The sequence below is a fragment of the Sphaerodactylus townsendi genome, linkage group LG01 (genome assembly GCF_021028975.2).
Source record: "Sphaerodactylus townsendi isolate TG3544 linkage group LG01, MPM_Stown_v2.3, whole genome shotgun sequence".
NCBI lineage: Eukaryota > Metazoa > Chordata > Lepidosauria > Squamata > Sphaerodactylidae > Sphaerodactylus > Sphaerodactylus townsendi.
This window is the reverse complement of record NC_059425.1, coordinates 110,496,735-110,523,812: the sequence shown is the minus strand read 5'-3', so window position 1 is coordinate 110,523,812 and position 27,078 is coordinate 110,496,735. Positions and strand designations below refer to the sequence as shown.

The 27,078-nt window shown below is 42.6% G+C and overlaps 1 protein-coding gene across 15 annotated transcripts in view; it reads right to left on the bottom strand.

The window, feature by feature from the left end:
• Positions 1-25,725, bottom strand: part of EPB41L2 (erythrocyte membrane protein band 4.1 like 2) — a 120,967-nt gene extending 95,242 nt beyond the window's left edge. For all 15 annotated transcript variants that reach the window (XM_048490789.1, XM_048490679.1, XM_048490670.1 and 12 more), the window contains exon 1: positions 25,575-25,725. The gene's annotated coding sequence lies outside the window, so the exon portion shown is untranslated. The remainder of the gene's footprint in view (positions 1-25,574) is intronic.
• Between the last annotated feature and the right edge of the window lie 1,353 nt (positions 25,726-27,078).

Sequence of the window (27,078 nt, the reverse complement as noted above, 5' to 3'; positions counted from 1 at the left end):
GCTCCAAAGAGGTGATCAATACTGCACAAAGGATTATCGGCTGCCCTCTCCCCTCCCTGGAAGAAATCTATAATGCCAGTCTAAATAGAGAGCCCAAAATATTCTAAGGGACCCGTCTCATCCAGCACACTCTCTTTTTAAACTGCTACCATCTGGCAGACGATACAGGGCCCTCAGAACTAGGACAAAGAGGCTTAGAGACAGCTTCTACTCTAGAGCTGTGGCTATGCTAAACTCCGCTGCTTCATATTGATGTATTTGGGGCTATGTAGGGATGGGTGGAGGATGATGATGTATGAGTCTGAAATTGCATGAGTCTGAAATTGTATGAGTCTGAAATTGTGTGCATCGAGGAATGCTGCTGTAAATTTCGTTGTGCGTGCACAATGACAATAAAATGCTTATGCTTATGCTTATGCTTATGCTCCTTACAAACTTAGGCATAGTGTTTTTCTTATCTCGCGATTCAACCAGAATCTGATCTAGTTCAGAACCAAAAAGCATGGTGCCCTGGAAGGCATAACCAGAGACCACCTGTTTTGAATGCTGAACGGCCTGTCAAGTCTGAGCCAGTTGTTCGTTCTGGCAAGAACAGAAGAAGCCATGGAACATGAGGTGATGATGAGTGCATCAACAGTTGCATCTGCCAAAAAGGAGACCCCTGTAAGAATGTGCTCCACTCCCTCTCTGATGCCTTGCTCCTCCGGGGGTCCATGTCTAGGACACATCACAGCCAGACAATGACCACCCTTGCCACTGTAGACGAAGGGATAAGTGTCTTCATGGTCATTGCCAGCCATTAATGCGCTCTCCTGAGTGCTACCTCAGAGCGCCTGTCCAAAAAATCTTTAAGGGTACCCTCTCTGTCTCTGGAGACAAGCCCTATTGACTGGAACCCCGCAACTGGGGCATCCACCAGTGGTACTTTAAGCATCTGTTCCACAAACTGAGGAGCCATGTAAAGCTTCTTGACTATGGAGGAAACTCCCTTGCTTAAAGCAGGGGTACTCCACTCTCTTCCAATTCTCCTCTCAAAAAATTCTGGGAGGAGAAAAAATTGCTGGTTATCATCTACATGAGAAAAGAAGGCCTTTTGGGCATCCTTTAATTGACCTAGAGCAGGGGTCAGGAACCTTTAAGATCCAAAGAGCCATTTGGACCCATTTTCCACGGATAAGAAAACACTTGGAGCCGCAAGGGAGTGGGTGGGGACAAGCGACTGGGCTCCGAGGACGCATCAGTGGCGAGGCCCCTTGCGAGGGGAGAGACATGGCTTGGGCTGTCAGGATGCTGAGCAGTGCTGCCACAGGTGGGGGGAACTGTGAGTGCAGCTTGCTGCATGTCGGGGGCTTGGAGCGTGTCGAAGAGCCTTGAGGAGCCCAACAAGGGCAGGCAGCCCAGCGGAGACTTGGTCGAAAGCCCCATAGCTCCACACTTCTTCCACACACTTCTTCACCGAGAGCACCCACAGGGCTGCAAGCATTGCCTCGGGCTGTGGCTCTCTCCAGATGCGGCACCTCCCTTTCTCTCTCCCTCCAACCCACATTGCTTGAAGCCCTGCAAGTGATCCCGAGGCGCACTCGTCCGTTCCCTTGCTTTGGGAGGGTCCCGTCCCCTTGCTGGGAAGGGCCCCTAGCCGAGCAGGGATAGGGAGGGCTGCCTCGCCTCCCTGCCCTGCTGGGCCAGTGGGGCTTCAGCGGGAGGGGAGGGACCTGCGGAGGAGAAGCTTGGCCGAGGTGCCCGGCCCGGCCTCTTTCCCCTTCCCGCAAGAAGTAGCGTGCACAGGGCTGGAGGTTGCCTGCTTAGCTGGCTTCTTCTTCCTGCTCTGGCCCCCCTCCCCTCTTCGATCTGGAGTACCGCCAGGTAGCAGCTGAGAATTGGGCTGAGTGGTGGAGGAGAGGGAGGAGGTGCCCCAGAAGCGGCGGCGGCGGCAGCAGCAGGACTTTGCCATGTGAAGGACGAGGCTGGGCCGAGGCGTCTCCGCCTGCCAGCCTGCCCACCCCTACCTTTGCTGCCTCGCCTCCCCTCGGCTAGAGCTCTCCCGGAGCCTTGGGAGCAGACCTGCCAGGAACCTCTCTTTTCTGCCCGCCCCCACCGGCAGCATGCTGAGGGGGGGATTTCTTCCCCCTCCCTTCGTGCTGCACAACCGGGCAGACTGCCCGAGAGGAGCCAGTTGTGGGAGCTTTCCGGCGTTAGCCACGCTGGGGCAGCAGCCTTGACGCCTCTCTCCCTGGCCCCCTCGTGTTGAGCGGCTAGCCGCTAGGGTCCCAAGGAGCCATAGAACAAGAACAAAAGAGCCGCATGCGGCTCGAGAGTCGCACGTTCCCGACCCCTGACCTAGAGGAAGATTGTTGGGATTTAGCAGGGTCCTCCGCATCAGCAGGATCCTGTAAATGAAGAGCTGAGATGGTCTTTGAAATAAGTAGAGACAGATCCTCCAACTTATAGAATCTTCTGAATTGTTCAGTGGCCTCAGTCAGAGTGTCCTCAGTATCTGAAAAATGTCCATGTTCCTCTAACTCTTCACACTCACCCCCGCCTTCATCCTCCTCATATAAAGCCATATAATCCCGGTGGCCAGGTCTATCTTTCATTCTATCTAATAGGGAAAGTCTCTCTATTCCTATGGTACTGCTCTATCTGAAACTGAACTGCCTCCTGTAAAAATGTGGCAAAATCACTAGATGAGAGATCCTGCCAACTTGGCTCTACTCGCGAATAGGGGTGGCTGGACAACCGCTTCCCCTCCCCCCACACGTCAGTCTGATCTTGCCTGACATTGGAGGGCAGGTCATTCACTTGGCTGACATTAGAAGGTAGGTCATCCATTTGGATGTCTGCTGTTTCCCTCTGCCGCCAGCAGTGTTTCTTTGAGTCATCAGACGTCATCATCTTCTTCATCTTATTCTTCTTCTCCTGCCCTAGAGCAGCCTGCTGGCTGTCTGGGTGGAGCATGCTGCCTGCCCCAAGGTTAGCCTGCTGGCTTTCCAGGCAAGAATTGTTGCTCTCCATCAGGCTAGCCTGCCAACTTCCTGGGAGAGATTGGATCGTTCTGGCCTCCGGTTCACCCTGCTAGGTTCCCAATGAGGCGCTACTGGCAGCGAAGGTCCGGGTGGTTGCTCTGGCCTCTGGTCCTCCCTGCCAGGAGTCTGAGGAAGCAATGAAAGACCTGCTATGCGAGCTGGTAGACCTGGCCTGCAAAAAAAATCCCCTGCGGGAACCGCTCTGGTTGTAGCCGAGGTGTTCCCTCCATGGTGGATTTAGAAAAGGCGCCCCTCAGCTGGGAAAAAGAGCGGGCGGCCATTCTAATTGTAAGAAAAGGCGGGGGGAAAGGCGGGAAAAATAACTAACTCCCCTCTCAACCTCCTACCCACACAAAAGGAGATGAAAGGGGAAGAGAGACAGGCTAAAATCAGAGGACAGAAAAAGAAGCGAAAAGGAGCAATAATCATTGTGAAAGTGAAGCGCCTAGCGAAACGGTGAAGCATCGTGCTCTCCCTAGTGAGGCAGGAAAAGTACTGGAGAAGCATCTTTCTGCCTCCAATCACCCACTTCCAAGATGTCCTCCGCCTTTCATGAGAATATCCAATCATTTGTTTTCCAACACAGATGCAAAATAATCTGAAAAGTTTTCAAAATTACCACTATTTTAACACGTACAGCATGCAGTACCAACAGGAATGCACTTATATGGAAAATTGTGATATTGAGTCTTCCTGACTAGCAGGTTAATGGTCATTTAATTATTGCTGGTGTTTTAAACGGTTTTAAATTGAATAATTGTAAGTATTTTATAGTTGTGTTGTACACCACCCTGAGTCCTCCGGGAGAGGGCGGTTTAGAAATCAAACACACACTCACACTTGATTTAGCTCACATCTACCCTGGTTGAAAGGAGTAAAGTTTGAACTCAGATGGAAATATTTTCCCAATGCAGAAATCACCTACACCTGCTTGTCTTTCTGTTGCTTGCTTCCCTGGGCAGGCCCCATCTACCTTCCAACTTATAACCAGGCTCTGTGTCTAGAAGTGAGTAAGTAATTTCACATGCCAGATACAAATGCACTACTAAGAACATTTGCTAGGTTTTTAATGCATTTTATTCTTTAACACCTAAAAGAACCAGAAGCATCTTAAAGGCAGAAAAGAAAATGACTGCCCTATGCACATTTTCATCATTGCATCAGAATGGGACTTTCCCCGTTGCCTGAAAGCAATTTTCACTCACCATATGTGATCAATTAAGAAATAGTAGAGTGTAGGAATGTGTCATATATTACACAGCACTATCAGCAGAGCTTTTCCCCTCAGTTATTTTTTTCAGCCTTGGGTCAGTCTTTGTAACACTTACGATACACATGGACAGAGGCCAAGAAAAGTTGACTTTCCCATGCCCTTCAGTGAGCTCAAAAAGCAGATCTCCAAATCTTCCACTGAACTACCAAGGGTCGGCATATTGTTAGGAAGCCTTCCTGTAATGTTTGCCACAGCTTAAATATTTCCACTGACTCTTCTTTCACTTTGAAGGCCTTTGCAATGCATTCTTTCAGAAGTTATACCTATTGTCACAACCAGACAAGAAGGTTTCACTCATCTGATGTTTTTCAGATTCAGCAGCCTAAACCCAGAGTGAAACAACAGCAGGAAGATACTGATAAGCAATAAAATTATCTGCAATCCATATCCATGAGGAGAAATGTTGAGCTTTGAATGCTGTATATAAGGGATTAGACTATCATGTAGTCATTGTTCTATTGTAAAGGGCATTTCTATATTTTGGGGGGGAAAGATTATTTGCAATCATGTGCATAAAGTTAAGGAAAATCATACACCTTAAATTACTGTCAGAACTATTGGCAAGTTTTTGTAAATGCAGATTGTACAAGATAGCAACTGCATCATCAGATAAATGGCTTTGAGCACTATTTACAATTATTGCATTTCAAGAGGAAGGGAAGGAATACTGGAGAAATTTGACTCTTTTTCCAGTATACTCATTTAGTTTTTAAACAGCTACTTTTTCATGTTGCTTTCTTGCCCCACAAGACTTCCAGATGTACAGGCCTAATTTGAGTTACCAAAACCACATGCCTTTTTATTGCATTTAAAGTTCCAGGACTGCCTTGACTTTTATGCTCACTGTGGTTATTATTTCAGGTTATTTTTATTCATATTTAAGTTAGACAGTTATCTTAAGTCACCAGTCACCAGTCACCAAAGCATTAATCACCAGCGTCTTTTCTTATAAGCACAGATTCCCACAGAACACTATTTCCCCATAAGCCAATCAATCAGAGGAAACACATTACAGATAGACATGGGAAATTCTTGTCCTATCTGACACAGCTTTGCTATCCACCTTTTAATTTTTTTTTAAATTATACAGCTTTTTCAAACCAGGGTACCTTTCTTCAAGTAAAGGCTAAGAGAAAAATCAAAATTATTGCACCAGTTCACATGGAATAGAAAGTGCTCTTCAGAATGAAAGTTAATCACGTTAGATCAAAGAATATTAACAATATATTGTATCTAATGAGTGTAGTGGTTAAAAGCAGGTGAATCCTAATCTGGAGAACTGGGTTTGATTCCCCACTCCTCTACCTGAGTGGCAGAGTTATCTGGTGAACCAGATGTGTTTCCGCACTCCTGCATTCCTGCTGGAGCTTGTAAATCACCTTGAGTCTTCTTACAGGAGAGAAAGGTAGGATATAAATCCGAACTCCTCCTCCTCCTCTTCTTCTTCTACATACAATACTATGTTCAGTTCTGGACGCTGTCTCAGGTTATATCCCTAACACATTGTTCAACTGAATCCTCAGGCATTCAAAAACACAAGGATTAAATGGCCCGTTTTAGATTTACCTTTGAGAAAAATAAAGCCATGCTGCAAACAAGAGAAATTCCCAGAACTCTACCAGCTATAGTTCAGTTTTAAAGTACATTCTCTTGAGAAAATGATTTAACATTTTCCTGTGGAATAAGCCAAGTTTAGTCAATCCTCGCATTACATCAACCAACATAAGGTCAAATTCAATTCCAAAAGGGACACAAACTGCTATCCAACCAAACAAGCTTGCCAAAAATATGCACTGATGAACTGAAATCCTATTCAAATGAGGTCAAGAAGGAACTCACTGTTATGTTTATCACATGATGAGCCGTACTGTCTGCTATTCACTGCATTTTCATTACAATGACCCATGTACTGAAGTGTGTCCATTTACAATAAGTCAAAAACAGGAACAACAAAGAAGAAATTAATATTTTTCACAGTGCAGTGCTGTCTGTGCACATATAATCCCATTTGTTGACAGCAGAATACCTTTAGGCCACCTAATCACCAGTTAAAGGATTATTTTAATACAAAACAGCATACAGACTTGCATGTTACTGAAATGCCCCAACACATTAATTTAACTACCATCAAGCTACCAGCATGACAGCCACCAACATTCAGGCAGCCTGCCATCCCTATAGGGCAGCATAAATACATCTACCTAAGGGAAAGAGCAACGATAACCCTGTATCATAATTGTAACCTTAATCCCTGGTGCTATTTTTTAAACTATGCACTGAGTTCTCCAATGATCTGTTTATGGAAGCAGTCTTTCCTACCTTTCCCTTTCCTTAACTGCTTCTTTTGATCCTGGGACCCTTGCAGACAAAAAGAACTTGTAGATTGTAGAGGGCGGCTTCAGTGAGGAGAATCAGGCAAAGTCACCCTGCTTCAGCCAGCAGAATATGGACAAAACACAAAGCCACAAAAATAAACTCACTACAAGTTAATAAAACCAGCAGCATTATAAATTGTAACAGCAAGAAGAAAATCAGGATGAACTGAAGTCAAACTCAAAGGCCATCTTAATATTTTAGATCAGTAGTATCCAACCCGGGGTATGCACCAGAGCATTTGGGGATGTGCAAAAAATTACATAATCAGTTTCCTAATGTGGGGGTACAATTTTAAGGAATTTTATGGGTTGCAAAGGGAATGCGAGTAAAAATAAGTCGGGAACCACTGTTTTAGATGATCGTCCCGTTTCTATTTAGTATATCGATGCAGAAACTTCTTTCAAGCTATTTTCACCTTATGTTTCCTTCTATACAAGTCACCTGTTCGTTTGAGTATATTCATGCCTGGAACTATTTACTGATAGAAAGTTATTATGCCAAACTGTGTCAAAACCTTGGATTATGTCCAGGCATATTAGTCCAACAAATTGCTTGTGAACAAAGAGTGATTTCATGTGAAAGCTGACTATTTAGGTACTGAAAAGAATTCATTTAATGTTGAAGCTAAATGATGCCAGACTGTGGGGAAATATTTTTAACTACATCTTAATAATGAGTGAAAAAAGTTGAATGAATACGTATTGAACAACCATTAATCCGTATCTAAATGTCCTCCATGAACTTAAACTATTACGAGTGGCACCAAGATCCTGGCAAACACACAAAGGTATTGCAGATCTGTTATTTTAAAAGGCAGATACATGTCAAAATAATGTCAAATAATAGATTAATGATGAATATGTACATACTGTACTCTCAAACTAATCAAATTATTTATACAAACAATTCAGTAATCTTTACCACAGACCTGAAAAGTAAATCAGAGTCACTCCCATTTAACAGATAGAGACTGAAGTGGGAGGAAAGGTGGTCTTATCTCATGCTACCCATTTTGTTTGCTGCCACAATGAAATTTGAACTGGAACCTTCAAGGGACACAACTCCATTTTCTGGTATGCTGGTTCCTTAGTGCCACTTCTACAGTTATACAACCCTGGCTGCATTCAGTCAGTTTCTGAATTACTGTAAAAAGAAAAGATACTGCTTCCATAGATTTTGATCCCATCCTTCCTCTACTATCAATCCAAATTATAAATGTTACAGGGAGTCCTCAGTTACCAAATAGATGCTCAGGGAAAGGGGCCACATTATAACACTGACAAACTAAAGTGGGCTCTCACAATCCCCTCCCCATAATTACTGTTTTTTTTAAAAAAATCTTCCTGTCATAGTACTGATCAAGCATAGTACCCATCAAGTCATATGAAAAATGCAACCCACTGTCCAAAACTGCATATTCCACAATTTAAGCTTGTGGTGTTCTTACTCACAGATCAGGCTGTTCGCAAGTATACTAGTCATAGAACAGAAAGTCTCTATGAAAACAGAACATTTCCAAAATGACATTTTAATAGAACTAATCAAGTTATAAAATCCCAACAGAACTTTTTTCCTGATGGAATTTTTTCCTGATGAAAAGAACTGGAAAACTGAGGTAAACACTAACAAAAATGCTCCTATGACATGTTTTCATTTTGGAATGAAACTTGTGTAAATATTTGAAAACTACTACAGTATTAGATAACGGTGACTCCAGTCCACTATAGAAATGGACAAGATGTTTAATGTTTATGTGTTACCTAGGGTGCCAAATACACAATTATTTCAGCATAAAGTTTTACTTGATATCCAAAAATACACCTAGCCTTCTTAGGACCACATAAGACTATTTCTGAAGAAATATTTTTCCTACCTCTTAGGTGGCAAAAATTAAGGCACGTGAGCTGAGATTGCATACAGTTTTTAGATTTCTCCTGAATCCTGGCTATATTTGCATATTGGCTTGTAGAAAATGACACCATTTATACTTTTCAATTCTATAAATATGCTATATGGTACAATTGTATAGTTTAGTTATAGCTTATGTAGTCTACATCAAAGCGGTAAAAATAAGCTTAGGTTTGGAAAAAAATATTGCATATATTGCCATTTTCCCCAGCTTTTCAGTGAGGAAAGCCTCACCACAAATTAAAGCAGATGGCAGGATTTTCCTAAGACCATTCCAGAAATGCTGTAATGCTACTCCATTCTAGCCCCAATGATTTCAGTGGGCATGAAGTATAGTAAGTTCATACAGGATTGCACTGCATTTTCCCCAATTGCATATTTTATGTTTTTTTTAAAAAGCAGTAAATTAGCATGACTATACAAGAAGCAGTATTTTAATTAGACAAAAAGGCTCATTTGGAATACTGTGTGTACCACTCTGGCCTGCAACTCCTATTCTGCTGTGACCTCCAAGGTACCTGGGCTCCAGTGGCCATCCAAGGTCTGCCTGGTATGTGCCACGGTCATGGCTTCCCCAACACCTAGATGGGCTTTTCTCTCCCTCTCTTGGTTCAAAAACTTCCACCACCTGGCCTTCGTTGGAATTGCTCACTGTGTGGCTATTCTATGGTATTGCCTTATGCCATACTACCCAGCACCAAGGGCCTTGTGAGCCACCAAGGGTGTAGCCATTTACTAATTGAATTTTCTCCCCCTTCCTAGAACCAAGAATAATAGAATTGGAAGGGGCCATTCAGGCCATCTAGTCCAACCCCCTGCTCAATGCAAGATTAGCTTAGATGCTCCTTTTAAAATAGCATGCCCAGAATGTTAGAGATCTATGTGCCACAGAGAACAGCCACTAGTATTAAAAAGTTATACAGTGTTTATTAAAAGAAAACATCTACACATATACTCTCGATACAGCAAGGGTTCCAAAAGAAAAGTGTAAAATGCAGTTTCTCAGTTCTTTCCTCTGTACACGCCCTAGTGGATATCAATGTAAGGCAGGGTCTTTAGCTTTAAAAGTTACAGCGGTTCTAAAGTAGCGGTTCTCAACCCGTGGGTCACGACCCCTTTGGGGATTGAACCACCCTTTCACAGTGTTCTCCATCTGTAAAATGGATAAATGTTACGGTTGTGGGTCACCACAACATGAGGAACTGTATTAAAGGGTCGCTGCATTAGGAAGGATGAGAACCACTGTTCTAAAGGATTTCTATTTCCTCTGTTCAGGCCTGCAATCTTACACATAACAATGGTCACCTTCAGCAAAACGCAGGTGATCAGCATAAAGGAGACTTTCCTCCTCATGCTCAGGAGTTTTATATTGTCTGTCTATCTCTTCCCACTGTCCAGGTTAGACCAAAGAAACTTTTTTTGAAGCCTCCAAGACTTCTCTAGGGTTTTCAGCGTCCCAAACTCTGTTCCTTGCTAGCTGGATGACTATGTATGTGTGTATCACCTGAACATCTCACTGTGTCTAGCCAGGCTTATCATTTGCAAAGCCACGATGGACAGGGCTGGTGAGCAATTTACTTCCCTCCCTCCTGCTAAACTGTAAGAAAGAGAGAGAAAAACTTTTTCAAACTCAAGGTGAATATTTTGCTAAGTTAAAATCTACAAAGAAACCCTACAAAGAAAAATGCATTTCTTCACATATCATATTTCAAAAAGGACAGAGGGGGGAAAAGTGCATAAGAGGGCAACTAATAATGATTCGGGGGCTGCAACACCTTTCCTGCGACAAAAGGCTGGGGAGTCTGGGCCTTTTTTATTTAAAAAAAGAGAGATTGCTAATGAAGTCACGGTAGATGTTTATAAATTTTGCACAAGATACACAGAATGGACAGAAAGAACATTTTCTCCCTCTCTCAAAACACTAGAACTCAAGGCTCATCTGACTAAGCTGATGGACAGTAGAATTCAGGACAGACAAAAGCAAATATTTCTTTACTCAACAATGTGGAATTTGCTGCTACAGGATATAGTGATGACAACAGACATACACAGTTTTAAAAGGAGATTAGACAGATACATGGGAGAATAGGTCTCTCAGTGGCTAACAGCCATTGACTAAAGAACATTTCTACATTCAGAGGCAACAAACCTCTGAATGTGAGCACCAAAAGCAACATCAGGGAAATGACTCTGCCTCTATGCTCAGTGGTTGGCGGTCTACAGTAAAGGGGCTGGCCACTGAGATAAGATGCTGGATTAGTTGAATCACTGGGCTGATTAGCAGGCTATTCTTATGTTGTTTGGTTACTGAACACCTTTCTAAACTGAAGAATAGGTTCATAAGATAATTTTAAATGTAAATTAAAATAAACCTGACTGTAACACTTATGATATTCAATGTGATTATTGAATGAAAGTTGCTCTTTTCCTTAACAAAATCAGAAAACAAGATCTAATTGCCATAAATATTATATAGATCAAATTGCTTCTGGGGATGTTACAGAGAATGAAGAAGAAGAAGAAGAAGAAGGAGGAGGAGGAAGAGGAGGAGGAGGAGGAGGAGGAGTTTGGATTTATATCCCCCCTTTCTATCCTGCAGGAGACTCAAAGGGGCTTAAAATCTCCTTGCCCTTCCCCCCTCACAACAAACACCCTGTGAGGTAGGTGGGGCTGAGAGAGCTCCGAGAAGCTGTGACTAGCCCGAGGTCACCCAGCTGGAGTGCGTGGGAGTGCATAGGCTAATCTGAATTCCCCAGATAAGCCTCCACAGCTCAAGCGGCAGAGCTGGGAATCAAACCCAGTTCCTCCAGATTAGATACACGAGCTCTTAACCTCCTACACCACTGCTGCTCACCCTATGAAGATAGGGTGGAACAGTTTGGTTGTCATTACGCAATCCTGCAACAATTCTATTGGCACAAATGACACGAAATGGGAACGAGCAGTGCAAGTACATCAGACAATAGCCACTGAAACCTACAACCTGTTGTGGAGCTCACACAAAAGGTTTGATGTTTTACAGCTCAAAAATATTTTAAATACAGCTTTGTTTTCTTTTGTATCCACCAGAATGAGATCTGAAACCTCTAATTGTCAAAACATAATTTGCCTCATTTATTTAAGGATTAGAGCACTGAAGCGTGTTCAACATAAAAACAACAGTCAGAGTCACATCATCACATTGACAGAGTCCAGCTAGTCTTGCTATAAGGTTTTTGTTCACAGCAAACAGGTTGTTTCTTAGGACTATCCAAGGGACTCACAGAACCACATCAGCCTTGAATTTGAACTTTCAGCCTTGTTAGCAATTGCTCCAGTACTTATTTTAACACAGACTACATAAATAAATATTTAACCATCACCTACAAAAGAATACTACTTTTCTTGGCTCCTTATTTGAACTGCATCCATTCTGTGAATCCACATATAACATTCTCCTTCCAAAATTTCATGAATGTGCACCCTAATCAGGGGTAAATCAGTCAACATCAAGCACCTCAGAAAAGTGTTTGGAGAGTACCAACTGGATAGAGGTTGAAGAGTTATAATTAGAAAACAAAATGGACAGATAAGCACCAGACTAGGACACATATCTTGTTGCTCAGACATTTTGCATATTAGTTTGGTGCCCCTTCTGTAATCAGCTGAATGAGTCTAGAAAGATAATATTATTATCGGTTCATAAAACTTAACTTCATTCAAAAAGTGGTCTCAGGTTCATTATAAACTCCACTGAAACCAGAAAGGTTTACTATCCAGGACACCTAAAAATCTGAATAAAATACTTTATACCAAAAATATAACAAAAAAGCTAACTAGAATCCAGCCTTGAATTTAAGACACTCTAATAATGAGGACACTGCAAGAACAATAGCAGCAGAAAAAATGGAGATAAGGTACAGATAGAACCAATAAGTAAGACCATAATATTCTGGGACCTTCATACTTGCAGAGCCGCTTCCTCAGATATTTTCCCCCAAGATCTTTACACTCCAGTGGTCCTGGTCTCAGAACCAGTCTGGCTATGCTGAACCAGGACCTTATTGGCTGTGGCCCTTGCCCGGTAGAATACTTTGTCTAAAGCAGGGGTAGGGAACCTGCGGCTCTCCAGATGTTCAGGAACTACAATTCCCATCAGCCCCTACCAGCATGGCTAATTGGCCATGCTGACAGAGGCTGATGGGAATTGTAGTTCCTGAACATCTGGAGAGCCGCAGGTTCCCTACCCCTGGTCTAAAGAAACTAGAACTCTTTGGGTCCATAGTCAATTCCACAGAGCATGTAAGATGAAGCTGTTCCATGCACAATTCAGGTCTTGTCAGGACACCTCTCCTTCCTGATGAACACTCTGAAAGCATCCCTGGAGGTACAAGGAGAATCATCTGATGGTGCTGCCCCTCACCCTCAGGAAGGCAAAGAAGTTGATCAGGACCAAACCTTCAATTGTATCCAAGGAAGATGATACATCCAGAGGAATTGACAGAGCAGGTACCTCTTCATCTAGATGTAAGCTAAGATTGCCAGCTGAGGTGACAATAGATGTCACAGTTCCTTACCAAGCTTGAAACCTGACAGAAAAGAGCAAATAACATTTCCAGGAACCTGAAGGTGTTAAGTCATTACTCACTCAAATACCCTCCTTAAGAAAAGTAGATTAGACAAAGTAAACATGTTTTTTTTATTATTGGAAAGAAACCAGTCTTGAGTTTCTTCCTTCTATCCCTAAACAAAATTAACCTTTGTCATCCAAAGCCATATATGACACATTACAACTATCCAAAATACTATCTCCTCACATAAGAAGTGCAACTAAATTTAACAGACTCTTCGTCAAGAATGCTTACAGTCACAGTGCATGTACAAATCTTAGGATGACAGGCAGGGTTAGCCACTTTATAATGAATTTGCCTCTGAAAGTCCCAAATTTTTAAACAAAGGAACAACTATAGAACATGTGCTAAAAGGACAGAATTCAAGGAGAATAAAAATATAGTCTTCCTTGAAAGTAGCCACTCTGCAAGAAAGAATAATTCCTTCTGAGCATATAACATGCTGTAACTACCAAAGCAAGCTTCTATAAAATGCTAACTACTACTACTAAATGGTGGGAGTATCTTATCATGAAAGCTTAAGCTTATGAACGTCAGAATCAACTGACAGCAAAAAGATGTTTTGAGCCATTCTTCTACCCTCATTTCATCCCCTGTGAATACAATTTTTCTATACTTGATCTCCAAAACTTTAAAATAATGCTATTTTGGGGTTAGACAAATCATTTTGAGGGCATTTACAGTAAGAAAACAATGCAAGAACGGTTATGTGCCTCTTCTACTTAATTCTCAACAAATACTTTTTTTGGTTATGTCCATAGCAAAAGAAAGAAAAAAGATAGGATAGAGTCACTGCATGGAGAAGATGGCAAAATGCTAACAGGGGCTGGAGAAAAGTCAAAACTACTCAACACCTTCTTTGCCTCAGTCTTTTCCCAAAAAGGAAACAGTGCTCATCCAGGGGAAGATTAAACAGAAGATACAGTAGGAGAAATTCAGCACAGAATAAATAAAGAGGTAGTGTAGGAACACCTGGCTACTTTAAACGAATTCAAATATCCAGGGCCTGATGAACTACATCCCAGGGTATTAAAAGAACTGGCAGAAGTAAACTCAGAGCCACTTGCTATAATCTCTGAGAACTCCTGGAGAACATGAGAAGTCCCAGGGGACGGGGGGGGGGGGGGTATGTTATCCCCATCTTCAAAAAGGGGAGAAAAAAAGGACCCTAATAACTACCATCCAGTCAGCCTGACATCAATACCAGGAAAGATTCTAGAGCACATAATTAAACAGACAGTCTGCCAGCACTTAGAAGAGAATACTGTGATCACAAAATGTCAGTATCGATTTCTGAAAAACAAGTCATGCCACACTAATCTTATCTTCTTTTTTGATAGAGTGACAAGCTTGGTAGAGAAAGGAAATGCTGTGGACATAGCATACCTTGATTTTAGTAAATCTTTTAACAAGGTGCCCCATAATATTATTGCAACTAAGCTAGTGAAATGTGGACTAGACAATGTTACTATTAGATGAGTTTGTAACTGGCTGACTGACCAAACTCAAAGGGTGCTTATAACGAAATGGGGCTTATATATTCTGCTTTTCGCTGCCACCAAAATATATTTATCTATATAGCCCACTCAAGACTGATTTTTAAACACAGACACCACCTTTTTGTTTGGGGAAGCACACAGACAGAAATAATAAACTGGAGCGGTTTATAAAAGTTGAACAAAACTGAAAACTTTTATTTGCTGGCTTTACAGAGGCTTCTCAGGTAAACTGGAGAGGAAACAAGCGCGTTAGTTGCGGAGAAAGTTTGCTTAAGCTTAGCGGTTTCTGAGTAAGATTGTTTCTTAAGCTTAGCGGTTGCAGAGAAATAATGCTTTTAAACGTAACGGTTTCAGGCACTTCACTTAAGATGTTACTTCAGTTACACAGTGTGTGATTCTTCACTTTAGACAAAGATGTTCTACACAGATGTTTCTTTTGGAGGTTTCACACTCCCTCATAAAAATAAAAATCAGTCCGCTGTACCTTCCCACAAAAATAAAACACTCAGTCTACGCCCTGTGGGATTCAGGCATACAGCCTCCCTCTCCCACACTCCCCAAAACTGGCTTCTCTGCCACAGGAGCTGGGCCTCCCAAGACTGAAGTTCACTGTGGAGGACAGACTGCTAAGAGGTTTCCCTCAAAAATAAAACAAAACACCTGAGGGCGGACACACGCCTCCAAACTCAGGATTGTAGGTGATTGAATAGCCTCCTCAGCTGTTCCTACACCACAGCAGTGAGAGATCTAGCCGGATTCTCCTCACTCTGTCACCAAAAAGTACCCGAAGGCACATACGCTCAGTCAGAGCCAAAAAGTCCAAAGACTTAAAATGAAGAACCAAGATTCAAGAACCCTTCAGCACTCTCGCTGACAGTATTTATAGTATCTGCCTATTTTTCTCTGGCCAATCAGGGCTGGCCAGGGCTTAACTCTTTCAGGGGCAGTTCCACCCTGTAACCTGAATGCAGGCTGAATGCATTCATCACAGTGCTCGTCAATGGCTAATCTTCGGGCTGGAGAGAAGTGACTAGTGGGGTGCCACAAGTTTTAGTAGAGCACAAACTGAACATGAGTCAGCAGTGTGATGCGGCGGCCAAGAAAGCCAATGCAATGCTGAGCTGTATCAATAGGAGTATAGTGTCTAGATCAAGGGATGTAATTGTACCTCTCCATTCTGCATTGTTAGACCTCACCTGGAATATTGTGTACAGTTCTGGACACCACAATTCAAGAAGGATACTGACAAGCTGGAACAGGTCCAGAGGAAGGCAACAAAAATGGTAAAAGGTCTGGAATCCATGCCCTACAAGGAGAGACTTAGGGAGCTGGTTATGTTAAGTTTGGTGAAGAGAAGGTTAAGAGGTGATATGATAGCCATGTTTAGATATCTGAAGGGATGTCATGTTGGAGAGGGAGCAAGCTTATTTTCTGCAGCTCCAGAGACTAGAACCAGGAGTAATGGGTTCAAGGTAAAGGAAAAGAGATTCCACCTAAACATCAGAAAAAACTTCATGAAAGTAAGGGCTGTTTGACAGTAGAATGCTCTATCTCTGAGTATGGTGGAGTCTCCTTCTTTGGAGGTTTTTAAAAAGAGGTTGGATGGCCATCTGTCAGGGGTGCTTTGTTTGTTCCTGATTTGCAGGGAGTTGGACTTGATGGCCCTTGGGGTCTCTTCCAACTCTATGATCCAAGATTTCCTTGTTTCTCTCCCTAGCTACAAGCCAGAATTCAGGACTATGTTACCACTACTGGCAATGCCAGTACTCTATTTGTCCCCATCTTTACCATGTCAAGCTGCTATTTCCACTGTTATTACCTTCACCCTCCACATCTATACACTGTGCTGAATCTGTTATTCTTTTCATTAGACAGTGCCCAGAACTCAAGAAGGAAAGGGGAACAATCCTTGTGCTTGCCTCAGCGGAAAGGCAAAACTGTTAAACTAATCGCTATAAATACCAGCTTGTATCACCCAGGCTGAGTGTTTGTCTCTCTCTTGCTGCAGGAGGTATTTCAAGCCTGGGTGTGGCCGGGAGGAGGGGGGGGTGTTAGGTCTGAGGGCTCTTGGCCTGTAACCTGCAGATTATAGCCTGTGGGCTTTATGGGTTAACTCAGCATCAACCCAGAATGTGCAGAGTATTTTGTGGTTAATTTTTTATACTAAGCTGAAACTTTAAAGATTGTATTGTGGCTTTATAAGCTGCTTTGGCTCTCCAGTTTGGGGGAGGGGGCAGGAAAACAGGACAAAAACACCCTGAATAAAGTAAATGAATGTGTTGTGGTCATACACTGCAAGCAGAGATGCTAATTCTCAATATTAAGTCTACGGCAATTACTATATTCATACCACTGTACACAGTTATACAAATGCAGGTCAGACATAAGAGTTATACAGGAAGCTAGATGTTAATTATAGTCTGATGTCCTGAAGGGGAATTATCCTTCTTTTTCTGGATGAAGTGTGCTTGTCACTGACCAATTCTAAGGAGAGTCACAGGGTCCCTGCTATCTGAAAAACAGATTTAATATGCCATAGTCTCTTGCTGATACCAGCCAGGTTTGGTGATGTTTGGTTCAGGGGTCCAAAGTTATGGATCCGCAAAGTGGGTGCTCCCATCCCCCATTGTTTTCAATGGAAGCTAATAGTAGATGGAGTTACCCTTTTGAGGGTCCATAACTTTGGATCCCCTGAACCAACCTTCACCAAACCTGGCTGGTATCATCAGGGGGGGTCTCCTAAAGATACTCTGAAATGTTGGTACTGCTAACATAAACATTCCTCCCCTGACAGGCACCCTCAAATTTTCCCCAGATTCTCCCTTTAAATCACCCCCCCCCCCGAGTGGATTTAAAGGGAGAATCAGGGCTTACCAGTAGCTGCTGCATCTCTCACCCATGACTTATACGCGAGTCAATAAGTTTTCCCAGTTTTTTGTGGTAAAATTAAGTGCCTCGACTTATATGCGGGTCAACTTATACACGAGTATATATGGTAAATGTCAAAAAGCACATCCTAGCCATTTCTAAATTTTGTTCATAACCCTGAACCAAACATCACCAAACCTGGCTGGTATCAGCAAGAGATTATCCTAATGATACCACTCAGGTTTAGTGAAGTTTGGTTCAAGGGGTCTAAAGTTATGGCCCCATCTACTATTAGCTCCCATTAGAAACAATGGGGGATGGGGGCATCCCCTTTGGGGGTCCATAACTTTGGACCCCCTGAACCAAACTTTACCAAACCTGGCTGGCATGATCAGGAGTGTCACCTGATGATAGCCTGAAATTTTGGTGCAGCTAGCCTAAAAACTGCGCCCCCCGGAGGCTGACAAAATAAAAACCCTAAAATATTTTTAAATACACCTCACTCGCGTATATCACTTCACAAGATACAGAATGTGCCTCCCCACTGAGCCTTTCTGCCAATTAGTAACCCCCTGAAACTTTTGCAACACAGTAGAATAGCATCTTAAGGGGGTGTTACTGACCCATCACCACACGTCATTTTATTTACAGTCAGCGACCAGTAGTACAAGATCAAAGTACATCAGTTTCAAGGTACCGTTACCATAGTATATATATAGATAAAAGAGTACTAGAAGCACTATACAAAATGTTACATAATCTATAATAAGAGTACTAAAAGCACTATACGAAATATTACATAGTCTATGGTATTTACAAGGAATATTTGCGACACTAATATAATTATTATTGTACTTATACACAGTCAGTGACTGTTTACTAAAAGGTCAACTTGTGAAAAGCAAGCAGTAGGTAAAATACATTTGATTATGACAAAAGATTAAAAAGTTAGTATAGCTATACTTGTAAAGTGCCTGTGCAGTCTTGCTAAAACCTATAGTGACATTACTAAAAAAACTCCAGCCTCCGACCATATCTTCTAAGGATCACAATTTATTCAGTTTTTCCCTCCCTTAACTATTCAGCCAGCAGATGTCTCTTATTGTGTTTGCAGATTAAAGAACACCACACTATATAAGACAAGGTACTAAAATACTTGCCCTGAACTGAATGGTCCAAGACATCCACATCTCTTTCTACAAAAATCTAACAAATATACTGAGAGTTTAAAACACAACAAAGCACCTGTTTCTTAAACTTCACACTTAATAGCTTGAAACTTATATCAAAGGAAAGAGGACTAAAGAAGGGGAGTCATCAGGAAGAACCTATACTTACAAGAGAATTCTCCAATAGTCTTTATAACAAACGGTCTTTAGCAGCTAATGTGTTTGGGTAGATTGTGACACTGCTACAATTTAAGTTCAGATTCCTTTTTCAGATATTTAGAAGAGAAGATACTTTTTCAAAGTTTTTTTTACATTTTGTCACTTTAAACAACAGATGAGCTTTCTTTTATACATAAAGCAAAATTAGAACAGCATTAGATGAAAAATCAGAGAGAAGCTAACAGTGTACTGCTGGGGGCCTGCAGAACTGAAACTAGAAACTCTCTTCTAAGGAACGTAAGTAATTTTTTAAAAGAGCAATACTAAAATCTAGCTGAGTTTTATCACCCAATATTGGAAAATAAAAACTTCATTGTGCCTCCATATTTTATAAACAGTTTTCCAGAAAACAGTCAATATACTTTCAGATGGATTTGAAATGTAGGATCTTTGCACTAATTTTCCCTTTCTACCAACCCCAGAGCCTTACCACTAAATTTCTACTCTGTAGCATCATCTCAGTACAAGAGAAGGGAAAGTCAGTAGTCCAGTCAATTAAACTTCAGTTGTAATAAATTATAGCATTAAGGCATCTGATTCAAAACTGTTGCCTCCCGTTTTTCAGGTTTTCTCTTTTTGCAAAAGAAATATTCAAATTTCTACAGTGCTACAGGAGTTTTTGAAATTATGTCATTGTTACTGCAGTTACCCTTGGCCAGAGCCTCCTAGTGTAACACCCTTGGACACTTTGTCTGCCAAGAGTTTTTAAAAAGTGGGTGGGCCCAGGTGCAAGTTGTTGTTGGGGGGGGGGGGGGGTGGACCGGCGGGGTTTTTGTTGGGTGGGGGGGGTTTTTTAAAAGAGGGTGTGCAGAATTGGGTGGTAGCCGAATCATAAAAAAAATCCCCCCCCCCCCCCCCCCCCCACCCCCCCCCGCCCCCCCCCGCCCCCCCCCCCGCCCCCCCCCCCCCCCCCCCCCCCCCCCCCCCCCCCCTCCCTTCCCCCCGGGGGGGGGGGGGGGGGGTTGACCAGCAGGACTTCTGATTGGTTAAGGAGATTTTTCAAAAGCTGATTCAGCAGTAGCTGCCATTACAGCATAAGCATCTTCACTGTATGGCTGAGGATAAGTTGTGTGAATGCAGGAAAATATTTCTAAACAACATGTTCATCTTAAAAGGCATCCTGTTAAACTGAGCTTCTACCTGAAACTTTAAATGCTACCAGTAGTTATGCATGTTCTCATTCCTGACATTTTCTACTTGGTGCTGCCTCTTTTGGCAGTCATTTTGTGCACCCACCATTCAGTGTTGGAATTATAAAGGTGATCACAGACTCAAACTGTTGAGACCCCTACTCTGGAATCCCATGCCTAATATAATCTCCAGGCAATTTTAAAAATCTGACAATGTAATTTGAAAAAAAAATCCATCCATAAAATATTTCAAAATGCATTTACTTTTGGAAATTCAAGTGAAATCCCTTCTCCTTTCCCGCAGCATAGAAAATTTATCAAATGTGTGATTCAGAATTTTCCAATGCATCTTCCCCTTTTTATTTTATTTATTTTTATTTATCAATTTCTAAATAAATACACATATCAAGCCTATCTAGGAACATAGAATGACCTTGTATGTAGTTTTAACAATTGCTAAACAAAAGAAAAATATCAGTGTTTCTCACATATCTGAAACAAGGACTTTTTATACAAGTAATAGAAAATAAAAAGGTCTACACAGGAAGCAACAGTACAACTTACTCATCATGTAACACTATGCTGACAAACAACTGATGAACCAGTCTGCGCAGCTCATCAGAAGTCAAAGATTAGATTGCAAGCATACTAGTTTGCTTCCTGCAGTGGCATGTTTTATCCTCCATATTGTATGCTTTAAAACCATGAAAACCAAACCATGAAAACCCTTCTGCTATATCCTTCCTTCCTTCAACATAACATTTACAGAAACCTGGAAGTATTATATAGAGGTCTATGAGGGTATTTAACGTTGGATGCTGGAAACCTGGGTTCGAAACCTGGGTTCAAATCCTCAGTGCAGTAATGAAGCTTACTAGTGAACCAGAAACTGCTCAATCACCAGCTAGCATATAACCTTCATAGCATCCTGGAAGAAGAATGAAATGTTATTTGAAAAGGATTAATCAAGAAAATAAGTTTTAACATTTACTACTACACAAAGATACCCAAGTACATTACACCAGGGGTCCCCAAACCTTTTGAGCCTCACGGGCACCATTGGAATTCTGATAAAAAGTGTTGGGCACAACCAAAAAATGGCTGCCACAAAATACAGAATCTGTAGGGTTGTAATTCTCCAGGTGAGCCAGGAGTACTCCTGGAATTACAACTGATATCCAGACTACAGAGATAAATTCCCCTGCAGGAAATGGCAGCTTTGGGATCTTTATGGAATAACATCCCCACTGAGCTCCCTTCGCTCTCCAAACTCTCACCTCCCAGGTTTTTTCCCCAAATCTCCAGGAACTTCTTAAGCTGGCAACTCTAGGAGTCAACCACAAAATGGTTGTCATGTAGCTGAAGCCACACACAGAGAGAAAGCCATAAGAAAGTACAAGATGAGTAATTCTAAAAATGCTCTAGGAAAGAAGAGTGATTGAGATAGTACAATGGAAACTATAGTGACAATTGCAACCAAACTGTATTTTAATATGTACAGCAAATCAGTTATCTAATAACCAATCAGAGGCTCCAGTGGGCAAATGCCCCACCCACCTTCTAAAAACACTTGGTAGAAACCAGAAACAACAATGGGTGCCATGGTGCCCACATTTAGACTATTACCAAAAAAAAGTTGCTGTTCCTTAGCTGTATTTGTTTCAACACTTTTTAAAGTTCTTAACTATAGGTTGAGCTCCATGTTCCAGGATAAAAGTTAAAGAGAAATTGTTCAATGAACTGTTCCTTTTGGGAACCTTTTTTCTCATTAAATTATATTATATTTTAATGATAATTTTACTCTTCCCAGAACAGTTTTTTCTAATCAAGTGTGAAACACGTTAAAATTGTTGATACTTGAGGCCAGTGGTGGGATCCCACCAGTTCTCACCACTTCTCTAGAATTACTAATTTTACTAATTTTTTAGAGTTACTAATTTTTTCTGAGTGCCAAGAAGGGGTTACTAAAGCAACCTCCCTGCCCAATAGAGACTGGAGGTGCGTGTGTGCGGTGACGCCACTGTTTGAATCCCACCACCATCGGGATTATTATTAAAATGTTTGGATCCCACCACTGCTTGAGGCTCTTTTTCTCTCATAACAGGAGTCCAGAAGCTCCGTGGCCATCCCAAGTCACCATTTAGAAATACGTTTCACTCTTACTCCCTTGTGACCCCTTATGCACTCAGTATTTCTGTTGCTGCCACCGCTCAATCATAACAGCCTCTTTCTCTGGAGAACTTACTTGAACACGTAGGGATGGAAGGATTGATCTGCTCTCTCCCCTTCCTTTGACAACTGGGACTTAGTCAGGTATGGCTGCAAAAATCAGACTTTCTGTTTTCCCATTATAACAGTTTAATAAAAAAACACACATAATTTCTCTTTAAACCTGGGCCCAACTCCCCAGAGCACCTCCCATCAAATATCTTAAAAGAAACAATAATTCCAGTATTTTGAAAAGTAATTTGAAAGCACTTCCAGAAACTATTGTGCAACAGACATATGTACCTCTGATATACTGACCATGCAAAGTAATATGATAACCCATAATTACTACCACACATCTTGCCCAGTACAAGACAGCAAACTGAAAATACATACAGATAAAGAAACATTATTTATAACTTTAGTGGGTCAATAACTATGAGACAGGCAAAAAAAATCTAATATCACTTAAAAATGTATGTCATCTAATAATCAATGTTGCCAGATTATACAGGCCAACAGACTGCAACCATGGGCAGCTAAAATTATATCTAGTTCCCTCTCCACCCTTGGACCTCTCATAAACTCAGTTCTAAATTGAATTTTAAGTGTAATATAGTAGGGCTGTCTATGGTTATTGCAACAAATTCTCAGGATCAGAATGTAACTGCACATTCCATCTGAGGCATCCACTTTTGAATATCTCATTATGTTGAAGGAATGGGTACCTCTAAACTTCTGATGTTCCAAACAAATTGAAGAATATAGAAACAGGACGACTGGAAATTGTTCAACAATAAACACTGATTTTGTAATAAATACAAGGAAAGGGGAGAAAAACTGATTCCAGCAAAGGTTCTCAGAGACCCATTCCTATCTTGGGAGAGATAACGGCCATAGGCACAGAAATTCTTATAAGAATCATCACAGTTCCTCCCCATCTTCAAAAGAGACCTGCCTCAAAAGCAGAAATATACCACCCATCTATCTTGCAACTACCCTCTCCAGAGCTGCCCCTTGCATTCCGTGAACTCATAAGACACACAAGATGCAGCTCACCAGCCTTCTAAACCTTATAAAGTATCTCTAATAAACAGAAAATTTTTATTTTGACGCAATGATGTTTGACACAATGATGTTTGTTTTCTTTGATGCAATGATGTTTGTTTTCTATTATTTCTTCTACTTTTCTTCTTGTATGTTTAATAAATGTTGAAAAATAAAAATTTATTTTTAAAAAGATGCAGCTTACCAGCCAACTGTACGATAAGCAAAATATACACACAGCTCTTGGCTCAAATAGTTGTTCTTAACCCACAAACATAACTTTGCTTTCTACATCACAAAGTCTCCATCCCCAGAGCACCCTCACCAACAAAACACATTAAGAACTTAAAAACAATTACATTATGATTATTAGATGTTTAAAGGTCATGGGTGGAAGAGGTAAGACAGTCGTATTCACTGCTTCCAATTATTCTGAGAGAAACACTGATCACCCAACAGATTACACTATTTAGAAAGCAACAGTCAGGATACTATAAACACTTTAAAGATCTATATCGGTAGCTAGAGATTTCAAATGATCCCCCCCCCCCCCAGCAGTTAAATAGTTCCACAAAAGAAAACAATGGATTCAACAATGGAGGCAGCTATCCTTAAATGACTGTCTTTGGTCTCTATTCTGCCACCACTCCCAAGCAAGGCAAGTGACAGAAATTTGTTTCTTTACTTCTCAAATATGGGACATCCTTTAGGGTAAATTGGAGACTTTATATTTCAGCAAGGAGTCCAGGCTCACAAAATTTGCTTTGTATTAATAGTTTATGTCAGTGTATTGTCGAAGGCTTTCACGGCCGGATTCAACTGGTTCTGGAGGGTTTTCCGGGCTGTGTGGCCGTGGTCTGGTGGAACTTGTTCCTAACGTTTCGCCTGCATCTGTGGCTGGCATCTTCAGAGGTGTATCTCAGAGGGAAGTCTATTTCTCACAGTGTCTAAGTGAGAAAACTTTCCCTTCTCACTTAGACACAGTGAGAAACAGACTTTTCTCTGTGATACACCTCTGAAGATGCCAGCCACAGATGCAGGCGAAACGTTAGGAACAAGTTCCACCAGACCACGGCCACACAGCCCGGAAAACCCTCCAGAACCAGTTTATGTCAGTGGCTACAACTGTCACCTTAAAGATAAGGTTACACATACTGAACATCTAAGGATTCAGGTCCTATCCCCTAGTTTTGGATGGTAGCTGTGCTAGTGAACAGTAGTAGAGCTAGATTCAAGTCCAGAAGCCCCTTAGACAGCAACAAGATTTTCAGGCTACAGGCCTTTTGAGAGCCAAAGCTCCCTTTTTTACACCCCCCCACCCCACCCCGCAAATCCTGCTAAGGCGCTAGTTGACTCGAATCTAACGACTTAGAGACTGCAGTTCATGCTTGCGAGGAAACGAGGGAAATATGAACAACAACAAAAAGGAGGCTGGTTCCAGAGCCAAACAGAGCAACAGAGACCACTCCTGACCAGGGTTAAAAACGCTTCTCCTCCGAGAGAACGGAAGAGAACAAAACACGACTCCTTCTGGACGGAATATCAGCAGAGCAAGAGCTTGACCGGGCAGGAACCTGTGGCGCATCATCCGTCCGCTTCCTTCCCACTCTCCGCAGTACTTTCCCCTCATGTGAGAGAAGGAAGCGGATTTCCAGAGGTCAGCAGCAGCACAGCGGACACGCATCTTGCTCGGCAGACTGCTGCAGCCTCCGCCTTGCTGCACCCGGGGGACCGACACCCCCGCCCGCCCTTCTCACAGAGAGGCGGCGGCGGCGGCAGCTCCAACCACATCCCAGTCAGGCCCAGAAGAGGCGACCGAGCGGGGGGGGGGGCGACTGAGGAGGCATCTCTTCTCCTCCTCCTCCCTCCGGCTCCTAGGAGTGCAATGCTTATCCCCCCCCCCACCTTTCCACCGGGAACTAAAACAAACAGGCGCCGCCAGGGGTCCGGTCTCAGGGCGGAGAGGTCCCGCTCATCCAAAGGGGTGGTGGCCACCCCTCCCCCGCATCCGCATTCGGGTGGGATGAGGGACTGATGGAATCTGGCTTGCAGTCCAAGTTCCTTGCCCTCACTTCGAGCTTCCTCACAAGTGCCGACTGGTTGCGTGTCACTGTCACTACTTTTTGGGGGGAGAGGTCCCTGCTCCTAGCTCCGACTTAAACGCACTCCCCCCCCCTTTCCCTTCTCAAGGCAGAGAAAGCCCGCCAAAAGAGGGAGACCACTAACTTTGCCCCGCAGAATTACCTCACTGGAGGCTTTCCTTGGTGGCAGTCGTCGTCGCGGTCTCCTTCTTCCGTCCTCCGCGCTGCAGCCTCCCTCCGTCTCATTCGAAATTCCCTGGCCGCGGCCGTCAGCGCAACACCCGCGCCCAGGCTCCGGCCCCTCCCCAGCTCAGACCCAGCCGCGCCTCTCCGCCAATCGAGGGCTCCCGCCAGCTCTGCGCCCCGCCTATTCCCTCTCGGCTTTGCTTCCCGCCGATCAATCACAGCGTCTCTCCCTACCCCCTCCTCCCGCTCTTTTCCTAAACCACGCCCACGCTCTCCTCTTGCCTGGTATTTCCAGCTGCCCCGCCTTCACGCCCTGGCAGTCTCACTGGCCTCCGGGGAGCTAATGTCGACGCTCCGGGAAAGCAAAGACGTCTGAAAGGAGCACATTTTAAAATGGGCTCTGATTTTGGCAGAGATTTGTTTATGAATAAACGTCATGAATGGCGTGCGAATAAAAGGAAACGTTCGTGACTACTACCATACAGTAACTAGGGCTGTCAAACTTCAGGTGCGGACTGACGCTTTGCCAGATCGCATCTGATCTCTATACCACGGGGATCAATTCCCCTAGAGAAAATGGCAGCTAAGGAGGGTAGTATTAACATTCCTGCTGAGTTCCATCCTGTTCCCTAACTCCACCCTCCCAAGGTTCCACCCTCAAATGTCAAGAAATTTCCCATCTTGGAGCTGACAATCCAAATCTTAGTTAAAAAAAAAAAAGCCTCTTTATACATAATCTATTATTTCCCCCTGTAATTCTGGAATGTTTTTGTTAGGAAAAAAATATAGTGACCTAGATTTGAGTCCGGTAACATCTTAAAGACTAACAAAATTTTTAGGGTATAATTTACACCGTGGTAAACCTTTCGAGTCAAAGCTTGCCCCAGATGCCATGATAATGGGCCTTTTTCTGCTGGGAAATTGCATTGATCACAAACAAGCATAGGGAAAACTGCCAAGGGTTTGAGCCGTTCTACTAGTAAGACTGGCAGAGCCCTGTAAACCTGCAAATTCCCAAAGTAGATTTCACAAAATAAGTATTTATGTAGTATTTATGTAATGATCCACTAATAGTTGCTAGTTGAACAAGGGTTTAAAACGGGTTAGTGGAATTTCCACCCAAGTTGGTGCAGGCATGGCAGGTAATCAGTTCTCCAAGACTGGCTGAAGCGAGCCAGGTTACCCAGATCTCCTGATAAATAGAGGTCTTACAGTTGCAGTTCTGAGATATTTGGCACATTTTTCACATTGCTGATACATCAATGTATTACAAAATAAAATAATAATAATAATAATAATAATAATAAAATAATCAAAAATCCATGGGAAGTCACTTAACTGGAAAGCAGAATTAAAATGAAGGATGGAGGGGACGAGGAGAGGGCTTTCAGAAAAGAGAAAGGCGGACGGGTGAGAAAAAGGAGGAAGGGGGAGAGAGGGAAAACACTAAAAAATATTTACTTTGCCTTCCCTGTGAAGTG